Source organism: Equus caballus, chromosome 1 (genome assembly GCF_041296265.1).
Source record: "Equus caballus isolate H_3958 breed thoroughbred chromosome 1, TB-T2T, whole genome shotgun sequence".
Taxonomy (NCBI): domain Eukaryota; kingdom Metazoa; phylum Chordata; class Mammalia; order Perissodactyla; family Equidae; genus Equus; species Equus caballus.
In genome coordinates, this window is record NC_091684.1 from 149,987,864 (window position 1) to 150,004,354 (window position 16,491).

A 16,491-nucleotide genomic window follows, 5' to 3' on the forward strand; every position below is an offset into this window, starting at 1 on the left:
AGTATGTTAGATGAGATCATGAGGGTGGAGTCTTCATGATGGGATTAGTGCCCTTATAAGAAGAGACACCTGGGAGCTTGCTCTCTCTCTCTCTCTCTCTCTGCCATGTGAGGACTCAGCAAGAAAGCAGCAGAGAGCTCCAAAGAGCTCCTCAAGCTCTCAACTGCAAGGCAGCAAGAAAGCTCACCAGAACCCGACCATCCTAGCACTCTGATTTTGAACTTCCCAGCCTCCAGAACTGTGAGAAATAAATTTCTGTTGTTAGGCCACCCAGTCTATGCTATTTTGTTATGGCAGCCTGAACAGACTAATACATCTGATTTAATTCCAGATTTGAGATTTGATGCCTCCTAACCAAGTACTGGCAGACACAGATATACCAGGGGAAAACTAAGTTGGAGAGACAAGATAGCTGAGCTGGTGGCAATATGGGGAGTTAGTGTGGATGAACCTTGACTAATGCAAAGCAGGAGACAGCACAGATATATTCCTCCCTTTTAACTCTCTTCATTGGACCACTCTGAGTTGTGTTTTCTCCTTACAATCCTCTGTTCCTATTCTGAATGCCAAGCAGACATGCCCACTGAGCAACCTGCTGGGTCTGTTTCCAGCTCACTGTGTTTCACGTCTTTCCTTGCTTCACTTCTTATTTTCCCTATATCTTACCACACACATGTGTTCATACCTCTTTAGGCAGCAACACTGAAATTGTTGCCTCAGGCTCCACTTTCTAGAGTACCGATGTTAAGAAACATATTTTTTATGAAGAGTCTATATTTTTATTTCGACAGAAAAAAAAGTCCAATGAACTTATAGAAAACAAAAATAACATAAGCAAAAATTATCGAATTGAGTCATTTTATGTTTGAAATGTCTCTTCAGATACCATTGTCTTTTAGAAAGTAAGCAATAAAGTTTCCAATTATATCCTTAAATAAAACATGGGCTGAATAATAAAATGTACTTAATTAGATTCATGGCTTTTAGACAACTATACCCAATAATGTGAATTAATGACAAAGTATAAAGATGATAGGAGATCTCGAATATAGAGTCCTTGAACAGATTCATTTTTAATAAAATTAAGATTCAAAATGATCTCTTTCTATAATATGAAGTATCTCCATCTTAAACTGAATGCTTAAATGTATTGGCAATGTTAATTTTAACAAAGATAAATCTGAAGCCCCACATTTTGGTTCAGAAATTCAAATGTACAAGAACTAAGTAGAAAGAACCTATTTCAGCAGCAAAGATTAAATCTAGGGATTTTTTTATTACAAAATTCATGTGAACACTTCTGAGAATCTAACCCAATCTCACACTGTATCAATTGGAGCACTTTATCCAGGTGACCCAAAAGAAATAGTCCATCATTCTCTGTTTTGCAAGACTTTTCTCAGGAATGTCATGTCCAGCTCTGGGAGCCAATGTGAATCAGAACACTGTTAAAATAGTCAACATATTTAGGAAAATTTAGTCTGAAAAATTAAGGATCTGAAAAACATGTCACATGAAAAGTGAATGGTTGAAGGGACTAGGAATATTTAACCCAGAGAAGCAAAGATTCCTGGTGGATTTGACAGCTATCTTCAAACAGTCCAAGGGCTAAGATTAGAAAAAGATATAGACTTGCAGATTTCAGGTCATCCTAAGAAAGAAATTTCCAATGAGGTTGCCCAACAACAGAAAGAGACACCTTATGTGGAAATGACATCCCCATGACTAGAAGTGCCCAAATAGAGGTTGTATGACCATTTAATTCAGATGTTATTACTCTACATTATGGGTGGAATGGTGGAACAATGACCTCTGTGGTTCCCTTCAACTCTAAGTTACTGCTGGAAGATCCTCAAAACATCTTTCTTTAATTTTGAAATTTTGAAAATTTCAGGTCATAGAAACATTCTGTAAAATATCATTTAAAATATATCATCATGTGAATCTCACTTTGGTAAATTATTTTTTTTAAGTAATATAAAAGCTCCACACATCTTGAAAGCTTAAGACAACTATATTATACAATTGAACAAAATATGCTCCTATTTTAAATGTTATGGACAACAAGGCAGCATTAATATCCAGGAAGAGAAGATGCACCATGATAGTATAACTAGCAGAACTGAAATTTGATTCAGGTGGGGAAAAATATGTCTGAATTTTTTATCAAAGCTGGGGCTATCACAGCTAGAGTGGGGGATTCCAAGAAGCAAGAGGGTAGCACAGGGATCTCTTACCCTAAAGCAGCAGAGAATGGCAAAGCAAGGGAGTGTGCATAGCCAAAACCTTTATAGAAAACGTAGGTCACCAAAGCCAGAAGTGGAATCAGAAAGTTTATGCAATGGAAAGACAACACAAACAGGTATCAGAAATTAGGTGTGGAGCGAAGAATTTAGCCAGGGAGATAAACAGAGGGTCTGGGTAACAGCTGAAAATTATGTTCTCTTGATACCTGTTTAGATGAAGTTTTTATAGCCTCCCTTTTATGAAATAATGATAATTGTAAACAATTTTGTCTTGTTTTGTTTAATGTTCTCACTGGCAATGGGAAATACTGACAAACCTGGGCCAACCTCTTTATTTGTTTTCCTTTTAATTTCACCAGTCTGTGAAATTTAAATGTCTGGAAACAACTGGCCCAGAACATCCATTAGTGTTTGCAGTTTGATTTTGTGTGGCAGTCAGGGTGATATGTTAAGTTCGGACAAAAAAATAGTTTGAAAATAATCATTCATCTAGCAAATGCAATAAATAACTGTACAAATTATTTCCTTCATACTATACAACTTCATTATTGTTTAAATATTCATGTTTTTAAAATAAGATCAAAATATTATAAGACTATATAGGATTCTTTTTTGTTTTATTGTGATTATTAACTGCTTTGATGAATGCATGGTAACTAGCATTATTCTATGAATAGTACATGCTTATTTACAAAATGAAAATAAGAAAACAAAATCGTTGTTAAAAATTTTTAATATTTAAATTTAGCAGATTTCAAATATTAAACATCATTACCCAGAAATATTTCTAAATGCATATAAGAATATTTTGATCTCAAATGAAATATATCTATGGCATAAAATGATAATTTGAATCATGGGACTATGACTGAGTCCTGTTTTTATTCCATCCTATCTATCAATTCTTTTCAGAATTAAAATAAATCATGAATATGAACTCTATGCATATTTACACTTATAAAATTTAAGAGGCAATGTATTAGCCATTAGGCCACAGATAAGCATTATTTTCCTCAGCCTGTTTCCCAATCTCATTATGAGGAAAAAATGAGACAATGGATGATATACAACTGTGAGTTGTTTTATCATTGAAAATTATAAGTCACGTCACAATACTAAAATGAAATCAAGCATAATTTAATTCAATAATATTCCCAAGCAAATGATTCAAAATACATATCAAAATTTTATAGTTCAATTTTCAGTGTGTGTAAATATGCTATAAAACAGAATTTCAGTTGATAGAATACTAGATAATATTTTGCCTATTCTCATTTCTATCTAACCACCAATATTATAGATGTACATAACAAAAGTGAAGAAATTAAACATGACATATAACATTCATATAGAGCATAAAAATAACATTTCTGCAAGAGCTAAATTAGAAGTTCCAAAATAATGTGTGTCATTTTATTATACTAACATGTTCCAAATTAAGAAAGCAGCATGTTAAGTGTAAATCTTAATTTATGAACTGCCTTTGGGAATGAAATCAATTCTGGGTGACTAAGTTGTTTTAAAAATAACTTTGCATTTATTATTTTAAGGAATATTAAAGAGAACCTTCACACCAGCTCACCACTGTACTTTCAGCCTGATAATGCAAGTGTCATCCAAAAAAAGCTAGCTTATCATATAACATTTATATTAAATCATTTCATTTTTCAGATAATTTTCCTCCTACTTCTCTGCCAAAATCTGAGGAAGAAACGGAATCTTTTCTGCGCATAATTTTCCTCCAGCAGACTGCCATTGCCAGCAGCAGTTGGTTAATAATAGATGCTCAGTGACTCGTAGAATCTTCCTGGTATTAGGCAGCACAGAGCCTGGGGTTAACACAGGTCACTTAGGGTCATTCTGCTCATTAGAGCTACGAAAATAGTTTGCTAAATCTCTCTTCATAGAATTTGAAAAGTTTAATGCCTTCTTTCAGATTTCTGAAAATTCCCAGGAGTTTGTGTTCCCAAATCTGATTTCAAGCTTCTGCTCCCAATACTAGCTCAGTTCAGGGTAGCCTTTCTATCTCTTGCATGCTATTTCTGTTCTGCCCGGTACCAATCTAGATGTGGGAACTCACGCTTTTCCTTAATTTATACAAAATTTACTCAGTCATTTATTTTTGTGTTTAGCCAACCCTATTAAAGATTTTGGATGTTAGAAGTATTTACATCACAGAAACACAAACAACTTAAAATCTACTATTAGGTAGTCTTCTTTCTCAAATACCTCCTCTTTCCTTATTCTTCTCTTCTTCTTCCTTCTCCTTCTTCTTATTACTAATTCTCTATTTTAAAAGATCTATAACCAGGGCTTCAGGCTCCCACAATGCTATTTTATCCTCTATTCTAGCCCCTCTTCTCCACTTCTATGCTATATCCCTGTCTTCTTTGCCCCTCAAGGGAGTAAAACAGAAACAGCTCATTTTTTTAATGCAGACTAGTTCAAGTTTCTCTTAACAATGCTGCCTATCACGGTGACTATAAAAGCAACATCAAAGTCATTCAAAGGTGCTTCTCAATTTAAAGCCTCCTATCTAAAATTCAAAATTACTTGGAATAATAAAACCATAAGCTACTATGATTCAAATACTCTCTGCTGAATGGCCATGATGGGGAATAAATTCTCTGGGGATGACTTCAGGCAAGTAGCTCCTACCAAAGAATACACATATCTCAGGGAGTTGGAGGCATATGCCAAGTCACAGCATGTAGGCAGTAATCAAGGTTCATGAGCCATGGATGTGCTTGGTATGTGTGTTCATCTGAGTCAAATACTCTTACCTTTCCCTTACATGCTCAACTATTGGGTCATAGGGAAAATCAATTATTAAGATTGTCCTTTAAAGTTAAAATTAGTTCTCCAGCAATTTACTCAGATATATGATATTCTTTTCTCTATTTCACCATTAGCTACCCAAAAAGCAAGTAAGTTGATTTCCACTACCAATATTGAAGGAGTACCAGAATCCAAAATTAACCTATGGCCATAAACAACTAGAAAAATTATATAAAATAAAAACTATTTTTACATATCAGACTGTAGGTAGTGTAAGGCTATGATGCCAGAGGAAAATAAAGCAAATGAGATAAACCTTATAAGTGTCCATACTTTCTGCCTGAGGCAATTTTCAGATAGCATCACAGACAAGAATGACTGGAAAAGAGCCTAAAGAAAGAGCTCAGATTTCAAGAGGTAAAAGTAGATAAAATTCCCAGAGCAGAGTACCTGGGAGATAGAAGCTATGAAGTGAAAAAATTCTAGAAATGTATCTTTGGGTTACTTTAAGGCTATGGCTGAATAGCAGTCAGTGCATATGTAGGGGGAAATACCATGAGGAAAGAACAATTATAGAAACCTGTGAGATGAAAAATTCCCGAGCTCACATATGGCCTGGAATAATTCAAGTTCCCAACAGCCAGAGTAAAAGGCCCCAGTGAACATACTACTAAAAGGCCAGACATTAGAATTGGAGCTAAAGCAAAGGCTACTCTATACTCACTATAAACAACCTTAAAACAAGCCTCAGAATGATCACACTGATACAAGAGTTAACCCTACTGTGAACAAAGTCCAGCATTCTTTACAGGAAAATAACAAAATCTAGGCATTTGATAACGTAATATTAAAATGTCTGGTATCCAACCAAAAATGAGCAGACATATGAAGAACCAGGAAAAATATGAGCAATAGCTAGAAGAAAAATCTGTCAATAGAAACACACTTAGAAATGACAGAGAGGATGAAATTATCAGATAGAGATGTTAAAACATTTGATTTAAATACACTATATACGCCCAAAGATGTAAGGAAAAAATAAAGATAACAAAAGAAATGGAAGATATAAAAAAGAAACAAATACAACTTTAAGAAAGACTAAAATAAAATGTCAAAAGCAGAAACTTCATAGGATAAGAATAACAGCAGATTAGATAATGCAGAATTAGAGAGCAGAGAACTGGAAGACACAGTAAGTTTGTGGCATCACTAATCTCATGGATTTTCTAGTTGTTATAAAAACTAAATAAATACAAGCAAACAAAACAAAAGATAATCCACCATAAAATTTGAATTCTCTTTACCAAATGAAGAACATCACTAAATGCCATGAACTGTAGGTTTGTTTCCCTCCAAAAGTCATATTTTAGAATCCTAATCCTCAGGATGATGGTATATTAGGTGGAGACTTTAGAGGGTGATTGGGTCATGATGTCAGAGCCCTCATGAGTGAGATTAGTGCCCTTATAAAAGGGACCCCTGAGAGATCCCTTGTTCTCTGACATATGAGGACACCATGAAAAGATGGCCATCTATGAGTCAGAAAGTCAGCTCTCATCAGACACTGAATCTGCCAACAACTTGATCTTGGACTTCCCAGCCTCCAGAACTGTGAGAAAAAATTTCCATTGTTTATGAGCCATCCAGTCTATGGCATTTTGTTATAGCAACCCCAACAGACTAAGACAACTAATTTCATGGATTCATTAGTTATGTTTCTCAGACATCATATTACACAATGCCATGTGGATGCAAAGATTTGATGAAATCATTTCAGTACAAGGATTCTGCCCAATAAAAGAAAGAGGTGCTGCCTACAAATGTCAATTGAGTTTGTTCTAGTTCAAACATGTCTCATTAACAATACCTAAAAGATATCTTTGAATTCAGAACATTATGGAAAATAAAAAGATTCAGAAGTAAAACTTCACCACCTCATGTACTGAATCACATACAATTTACTGACAGTTAAATTAAGCATAAATATATACAGCACACAATTCATAAATAGTTTCAGTTATATTGAGCTTTTCATCCCCAGACCAGTGCTTGGCATATAGTAGGTATTCAATAAATCTTATAATGATCAAAACATTGAATGCATGATGAAGTAATATGCTGTGGAATTAAAAATCAACTCCATATTACAAGACAGTGTTGAAGGCTGTAGGCAAAGTGAAACAGTTGTGCCTGACTTCTGGGTCTGCTCCGTAGTTCCTTCTTTTATGATTCTAATTGTGTAGTTATGTGCTTTTTAATCTATTTGTGTGTTTCAGTTTTCCATATTACTCTAAACTTAACATTCTGTCATCAATTTTTATATGATCATTTTAGAGAGTTTTCTACGAGATTGCTTAAATTTCAGTCTATATTTAGGGCTCGCTGCTTCACCTGGATTCACACCTAAATCATCCAAATCAGTATGATCTTGGGAAAGTCAGTACCAGTGTGGTGACAAACACCCTTCTCTTGGCCAAACCCTAGCAAGATCATGGCCAGCTTGAGGCCATGTCCTTAGGGTGATGAGCCCAGACCCCTTAAAATGCCTGCCCGAGAAATTTCAATGCTGCCAAGAGAATTTGCTGTTTCTTCCAGCCAAAACCTGACTATGGGCTCCTGATCTCCTTTGTCTTAGGTCATTTACTTTAGGAAATTTGCCATTGTAAATCTTTTCTCTAACCCTTTGAGATGTATCTTCTACAATCCAGGAATGTTTTTCTCAAAAACCTGGGAGCCATCCTTCTGAAACGTAACCATCAAGAAATATAGGGCCCTCTCTCCCAGTTTCTGTGTGAGGGTAGGAGCCAATTAGCAAACACAACTTGCCTAATCACATCGATCAGCCTCCCCACCCACCAATGTCTTCCAGTCCTTTTCCTTTAGGACACCCCAGCATTTAAAAAGCCTCTCACTTTTTGTTTCAGCAAAGATGAGCTCAGTTCATATTGAAGTCTCTCTCCTACTGTACTAGAATAAAATCTGTCTTGCCACCTTTAACAACTGTCCAGCTCTGTTTTTCTTTTAGAGTGGCCAAATTTCCTTGTCTCATTTATAACTTTGCCTTCTCCTTCAGTAAGAAAATTAAAATTATCAGTGGTGATCTCCAGCTTTCTAATTCCCAGTCAACATACTTTTCTATACTGACACACTTGTTGCCTCCTTTCTTCTGATTTCAGAGGTGGTGTCTTTTCTGTTCAAGGTCAACACATTTATATATGCTCTGCTATTCATTTTTTTCTTTCTCAGCTGGGGCCCACCTTTATCAATTCCCCCTTTTATATGTCACATCTCCTTTAAACTGGCTGCTTGTTTTCAGCCTATCAACATACTTAGGGTCTTCCATTCTTAAAATATTTTAAACTCTCCCTGATCCTATGTTCTACTCCTATTTCCACCATCTTTCTCTCCTTCTCTTCTTATGCTTCTTCAATTAGTTATCTCCACTTTTCAACTCCAATTTTTAAATATTCACCCATTTCTCATTTCACTGAAATAGAACCTCTCAACAAATCTCATGAAATTGCCCTCACTAATTACTGATAGCTTCTTAAATGCTGATCCCAAAGGAAATTTTCAGCCTCTATTTTACTGGGTTCCTGTGTTGCATTTAAATATGCAGATCTTTATCCCACTCCTGAAAGATTTCAGTTACTCACTAGACTCTGTAGCACTTTACCTTCATTTTCATTCTCCTTCATGGACTCTTCCTTCTCCATATATGTATGACATACTGTCTTCAGGCTTCTAACCTTGGTCCTCTTCTCACCCATTTGTCCCTCCATAAACAATATCCCTAGTGTCATGGTTTCATTACTTATTGTAAAAAATAAGTAAAATGCGAGCAAATAAAGCAAAAAAATATCCATTCTAAAAAATCAATTATACTTACTACATAACTGACCCAATTCAATGTTCATAAAAAGAAATGTTAATATGGTAAAAAAAAATTCAACTGAGAAACATCTAAGGGGAATGTTATATCAAAGTCAGAGATGGCTGATCTTTGACTACTCTAGCTATGAGCAAAATTCTAGATAATTAGCAATTTTTAATTAAAAATAATCTGTGTATCTATATAAGTATGTTGGTGATTCAAGTATGCAGAATTTCTTCAGTTTCAAGTGATAGAAACCCAACTCAAATCAGCTTAAGCAATAAATCAGCTCACATAATTTTTGAAACATTAAGGAGCAGATGCTGAAGAGTGCAAGTGGTCAAACTGTGCCATCTCTCTCCCTCAGCTCAATTTCTCTATGTGTCAACTTGATTTTTAGGCTAAATGTCCCCAACTGGTAACACAGATATCTCTCAACTCAGACTTATATCCTACCAGCTAAGCAACTATACTTGAAAGAGAGTATAGTTCTCTAAATATATTCAACAGAAGTCTCAAGAAGGTTTCTCAGTGGCGTGGCTTGTGTTATGAATCCATCCTAAACTATTTATTATGACCAGGGAGATTCAGAACGCTAATTGGCCAGTTCTGTGTCACAACCTCGGTCAATGTCTAGGGAAATTGTCAGTCTAATCTGAACATTATGGATTGAAAATAATGGAGAATAGTTTCCCCGAAGGTAAACCAGAGTGCTGTGTTGCCAGGAAGTTCATATGTGATGATACTTTATACCTGGAAAGTGGTTTTTTATCTTCTCAACAACAGAAACTATTCACACTTTATGAATAAGCAAAACAAAATTCACGGAGATTAAATTCAAAGTCACATAGTAGAAAGCAATATTGGACTTTAATTTCTATTTCCCACTCTAAGGTCAATGTTCTTTCCACTATGCAAAGATTCCAATTCTCCTGCTCAATAGGAATAAAAGTCTGTACAATTTTCAGAGTGTAAAAGAAACACACTTACTGAAAGCTTACATTTACGCAAATGCAAGCATATAGTTTGGTCTTCACACTTATGTTCAGAATATTACAACGGCCATCAAAATAGAAAGAGGTATTAAGACAGTCACAGAGTCAAAATTTTAACAGACAATTCTATATCCTTACCCTGGCTTTAACACATATAAAAATCTTCCCCAAATGGTCAAGATATTCTTTCTACCCAACTCATGCCAAAGTCAATAGGTAAGAAGCAGCAATGCTCTGTGCAAAGCTTGATGTCATAACATCACCATGGCAACACTATCCCTGAAGAAAGGAGATGCAAATTTTGTCCTGAAAATTAATCAGCTGCAGTGACAATCTTATTTACTATCTCTGGCAAGCAGTACAAATCCACATAAAATCCCTGACAATCTTCCAGGGTTCATTTCCATTAAATAAGACCATAGATCTTATTAAGAAAACAATCTTTCCTAAACAAAAATCACAAACCTTCTATTCCTAGGGCATCTCGTGGGAAGCACCCATTTATCACATGTACTACAAACATTTTCTTTTTCATTTCATATGGTAGGTAATCTTTCCACATATTGGTTCTCAGGTAGGATATCTGACCTAACTCCTTTAATGTCTATTAGTTGCCTGCGGATTTATGCTTAATAAAAATGTCTGGAGAAAGAGGTTGTGATGAAGTGCAGAATAAGAAAATCCACCCAAGACATATTTTAAAGAAGGAAAAATGCGTATTTTTCAGCCTAACCTGTGGTTGGATCTGTCAAGACCCAGTTGAAAGGAACAGGAATTCATTTCATTGAGAGATGGCAAGCTGTAGTGGAAAAAGCACAGACTCTGAGTAAAATAAACTGATACATAAATCCTAGCTCTGCTGACTGATAGATGTAAAATGGTCAATCTCCTAACACCTTTTAATCCCAGTTTCTTCATGTAAAATAGGGATTGAAAATACTCCAATTCTCCAAGATTCTTGAGAACATTAGAGATGATATTTATGAATTTCTTGGCACACAGTAAGCAGTCAAAAAAAGGCAAACAAAAGCAAATCATCGCTGTTTATGAGACCCTCTGTACTTTGTCTGTGCCAGACCTGAGCCCCTAAATTTTGACTTCTCGCTCACTTCTAACAGCTCTGAGCCTGGACTGAGCCTCTGAATCCGATACCTTCACTTATCACACTGCAATCCTGGCACCTAGAATTATGTTCCCTTTTGCTATGCCCCCTCTGCTCTGCTCACAGGTCAGTAATAATGGATCCTGCTCATTCATATCTGATCCTCTTTTTCTTCCCATCCCAGTTTTGAGGGCTTACATTGACACTTCCTCAATGCCTTGATTCATAGCAAAAATGGGGCCTGTAATGATGATAGAAGAATTTAGAAGAATTACTCAAGTGCTATAAGAACTGGACATCAAGGCAAGAAGAGGTTGTGTTAACCATTTGCTGGTCCTCCACATTTTGAACCCTGTCCTTGAGCTCCACCGCCAGGGCCTAGTACCTCAACTTACTGCTGCTCAAATCTCTCAGACCTCCATTCCAATTCTCTTTTCTCCATGCTTCTTCCCAGTTTGAGCCTCTGGTTTCACTTAGCCAGAAGCAGATGTAAGCCATACTGCTTTCCAGAGAATATCGATGAACTCCTTGACAGCAAGCTTTTGGTAAATTACTTAGTTTAGCATATTATCTCATTTTGATAGAGTTGAAATTCTAAGGAGACAATTTTCTAAAGTTTAGAACAAGAGAAATGGTTTTCAGGCATATGGTTGCTGTCCTCAAATTATTTCCTCATAGCTAAAATACTTAACATGTATGCTTCTTCCTCTGAGTATAATTTCATTGAGGAGACAATTCTCTAAGATTAATAATAAACATCATAATATCAATTGCTAATTTTTATATAGTGTTGAAGGAGTAGGTTCTTAGCATAAACACCCAAATGTGAAGTTGGAGAAGCTGCTCTATCATCCTGTCAAAATTCATTTGGTTACAAGTAACAAATCACTGAAAGTATTTGCAGTTTTAATAAACTTAGAGATATGAGTCTTACTGGATGAGAGGGACAGTAAAAGATAGAACAGAAATAAAATACTTGCTATCAATAACATGTAGGATGAGAGGCAGGAAATTAGAGTTAAGTCTTCTAAAGTTCTCATATAGAGTTATTAATTAATATTAGCCATCATTATAACACATCTGCGTATCAAAATTTTACAGGTAACCTTTAAAAAATAAAAATAGTATACATAATTTTCAACCAAAGAGAGCAAAAAATAAATCAATCCAATGAAGGCAATGTAGGAGGGGAAAAAAGCAGAGGAAAAAAAGGAACAAATAGAAAGTACCATATAAAATGTTAGAGATACGTCCAAATATCCACAGTAATCATAACAGATGTGAATGAACTAAAACAGCAAGTTAAAAAACAGAGTTTGTCACAGCAGATGAGAAAATTCATATGTCATTTATAGGAGTCAAAGCTAAAATGCAAAGACACTGAAAGGGAAAAAAAGGATGAAAGCTAGTGAAGCAAAATTTTATCACACAAAATTATCCTTAAGACCAAAAGTGTTCTTAGTAATAGAAATTGTCATTAGATAGCATATTGAAGTGGTTCTAAAACTGCTTTAGATGTATTATAGAATTGAACAATTAAGTAAATGTGGTGTTGTTGGGAGTCAAGTTTCTCACAGTGTGAAAGAGTGCACACACACCCCCCCACAGACAAGTATACATATACACATATGTGCATGCCTACATAGTCATGCATATACACATTTTATACATATTTTAGAAATCATGGAAAAAAGAGAGAAGAACAAATATAAAATACTTGGAATCAAAAAAGGTCATAGCTAGAGCTATAATCACATTTAGAAGATACTATGTCAATGAATTTGAAAACCTGGACAAATTTTAAATTTCCTATAACATTATTTATCAGACATAACTTAATAAGAAATTAAAAATCTGAATATATCTGAAACCAGAAATTGAATTAATAGTAAAATTCTAACCAACCTCCTCTTTGCAGAAAATCACCAAGACTTTAGGGCTTACTAGTAATTTATATCAAATATTCAAATGTTTTTATAAACTTTTCCAGAAAACAAAAAATTAAGCAAATCTTCTCTAAATTATTTTATAAGGATGGCAAAATATTGACCTAAAATCAGACAAGAACAGTATGAGAATGGAAAATTATAGGTTAATCCATCTCACAAAATTATGCATATATCCTAAATGAAATTTCAAGAGAAATTTAAATGTATAAAAACACAGTTCATCATGATCAAGTTGAATAGAGATGTTAGAATGTTTTAATACTCAAAAATCAATTAATGTAATTTTCCACATTAAGAAGAAAACCCTATAGCCATCTCAACAGATGAATTAAAGCATTCAATAAAATTTAACATCTATTCATAGTAAAAACTAAGTCTAGAAAGGAACTTAACTTGATAAAAACATATCTACAAAAGCCTACAGTAAACATCACAACTAATGAAAAAAACCACATTGATCTAAAATCAAGAAGGACACAATGCTGGCAAATTTGCTATTTGAAAAGTAAGCTCTCTAAGAAAATAATAAGTGAATGAATGAACGAATGGCATAACATATGTGTGATAATTTTATGGAGAAAATTATAAAACTTTTTGAAAGCATTAAAGAAGACAAATAATGGATAAATATATCATGCTTATAGATAAGAAGATAATATTTAAAGATATGGATCCTTCCCAAATTGATCTATAAATTTATATTATCCCAATACGAATTTTAAAATTTTTCATGAAAAATTATAAGCTAATTTAAACTTTTTAATGAAGAGTAAAAAATAGAAAAATACTCCCCCAAACTGATGATTAAAGGAGGAAACTCTACCCAACAAAATAGCAACATTAAGTCAAATAAACTAACTAATTAAGCCATTAGTTTAGCAAGTTGGTAGGAATACATTGATTTAAAAGTAATGCATTGAATAAATAAAATCAGAAACAAAAGAGGAGACATTACAATGGACATCTCAGAAATACAAAAGATTATACAAGAATACTATGAAAAGCTATATGCCAACAAATTGGATAATCTAGAAGAAATGGATAAATTCTTAGAGTCATACAACCTTCCAAAATTGAATAAAAAAAAAAAAACAGAGAATTTGAATAGACCAATCTCCAGTAAGGAGATTGCAACAGTAATCAAAAACCTCCCCAAAAATAAAAGCCCAGGACCAGATGGCTTCCATGTTGAATTCTACCAAACATTAAAGAAGACAATACCTATCCTTCTCAAATGCTTCCAAAAAATTGGAAAGGAAGGGAAGCTTCCTAACTCGTTCTGTGAGGCCAACACTACCGTCATACCAAAACCAGACAAGGACAACACAAAAAAAGAAAATTACAAGACAATATCACTGATGAACCTTGATGCAAAAATCCTCAACAAAATACTAGCAAATTGAATATAACAATACATTAAAAAGATCATACACCATGATGAAGTGGGATTTATTCCAGGGATGCAGGAATGGTTCAACATCCACAAATCAATCAACATGATACACCACATTAACAAAATGAAGAATAAAAATCACATGATCATCTCAATAGATGTGGAGAAAGCATTTGAGAAGATACAGCATCCATTCATGATGAAAACCATGAATAAAATGGGTATAGAAGGAAAGTACCTCAGCATAATAAAGCTCATATATGACAGACCCACAGGTAATATACTCAATGGAGAAAAGCTGAAAGGTATCCTTTTAAGATCAGGAACCAGACAAGGATGCCCACTTTCACCACTCTTATTTAACATAGTATTGGAAGTCCTAGCCAGAGCAATCAGACAAGAAAAAGAGATAAAAGGGAACCAAATGGAAAAGAAGAAGTGAAATTGTCTCTATTTGCAGATGACATGATTTTATATATAGAAAATCCTAAAGTATATACCAAAAAGCTTTTAGAAATAATAAATGAATGCAATAAAGTTGCAGGATACAAAATCAACATACCAAAATCAGTTGAGCATCTGTACACTAAGAATACAGTCCCATTTACAACTGCAAAAAAAGAATAAAATACCAAGGAATAAATTTAACCAAAGAGGTGGAAGACCTGTACACTGAAAACTGTAAAACATTGTTGAAAGAAATTGAAGAAGACATAAAGAAATGGAAAAATATTCTGTGATCTTGGATTGGAAGAATTAACATAGTTAAAAATGTCCATACTTCCTAAAGTGACTATAGATTCAATGCAATCCCTATCAAAGTTCCAATGACATTTTTCACAGAAATAGAACAAAGAATCTCAAAATTTACATGGAACAACAAAAGACCACAAATAGCCAAAGGAATCCTGAGAAAAAGGAACAAAGCTGAAGGTATCACACTCCCTGATTTCAAAATATACTACAAAGGTCTAATAATCAACACAACATGGTACTGGCACAAAAACAGACACACAGATCAATGGAACAGAACTGAGAGCCCAGAAATAAACCCACACATCTACGGACAGCTAACTTTCAACAAGGGAGCCAAGAACATACAATGGAGAAAGGAAAGTCTCTTTAATAAATGGAGTTCGGAAAACTGGACAGCCACATGTAAAAGAATGAAAGTAGACCATTATCTTACACCATACATAAAAATTAACTCAAAATGGATTAAAGACTAGAATGTAAAACCTGAAACCATGAAACTTCTGGAAGAAAACATAAGGAGTACACTCTTTGACATCAGTCTTAGCAGCATGTTTTCAAGTACCATGTCTGACCGGGCAAGGGAAACAATTGAAAAAAAAATCAACAAATGGGACTACATCAAACTAAAAAACTTCTTCACAGCAAAGGAAACCATCAACAAAATGAAAAGACAACCCAACAACTGGGAGAAGATATCTGCAAACCATATATCTCATAAGGGGTTAATATCCAAAATATATAAAAACTCATACATCGCCACAACAAAAAACCAAACAACCCCATTAAAAAATGGGTAAAAGATCTAAACAGACATCTTTCCAAAGAAGATATACAGATGGCCAAAAGGCACATGAAAAGATGTTCAACATCACTAATTATTAGGGAAATGCAAATCAAAACTACAATGAGATATCACCTCATTCCTATCAGAATGCCTATAATTAACAAGACAAGAAATAAGTGTTGGAGATGTGAAGAAAAGGGAACCCTCATTTACTGCTGGTGGGAATGCAAACTGGTGCAGCCACTATGGAAAACAGTATGGAGATTCCTCAAAAAATTTTGAATAGAACTACCATACAATCCAGCTATTCTATTGCTGGGTATTTACCCAAAGTACATGAAAACATGAATGCGTAAAGATAAATGCACCTGTGTGTTCACTGCAGCATTATTCACAATAACCAAGACTTGGAAACAAATTACCCATCAAAGGACTAATGGATAAAGAAGATGTGGTATATATACACAATGGAATACTACTCAGCTATAAAAGAAGATGAAATCTTGCCATTTGCAACAACATGGATGGACCTTGAGGGTACTATGCTAAGTGAAATAAGTCAGAGGGGGAAAGTCGAATACTGTATGATCTCACTCATAAATAGAAGATAAAAA

The 16,491-nt window shown here is 34.5% G+C and overlaps 1 long non-coding RNA gene across 1 annotated transcript in view; it reads right to left on the minus strand.

Moving 5' to 3' along the window:
• The window catches only part of LOC111767715 (uncharacterized), an 85,780-nt gene that overhangs the window by 14,155 nt on the left and 55,134 nt on the right, over nt 1-16,491 (minus strand). The gene's annotated exons all lie outside the window — the stretch shown is intronic.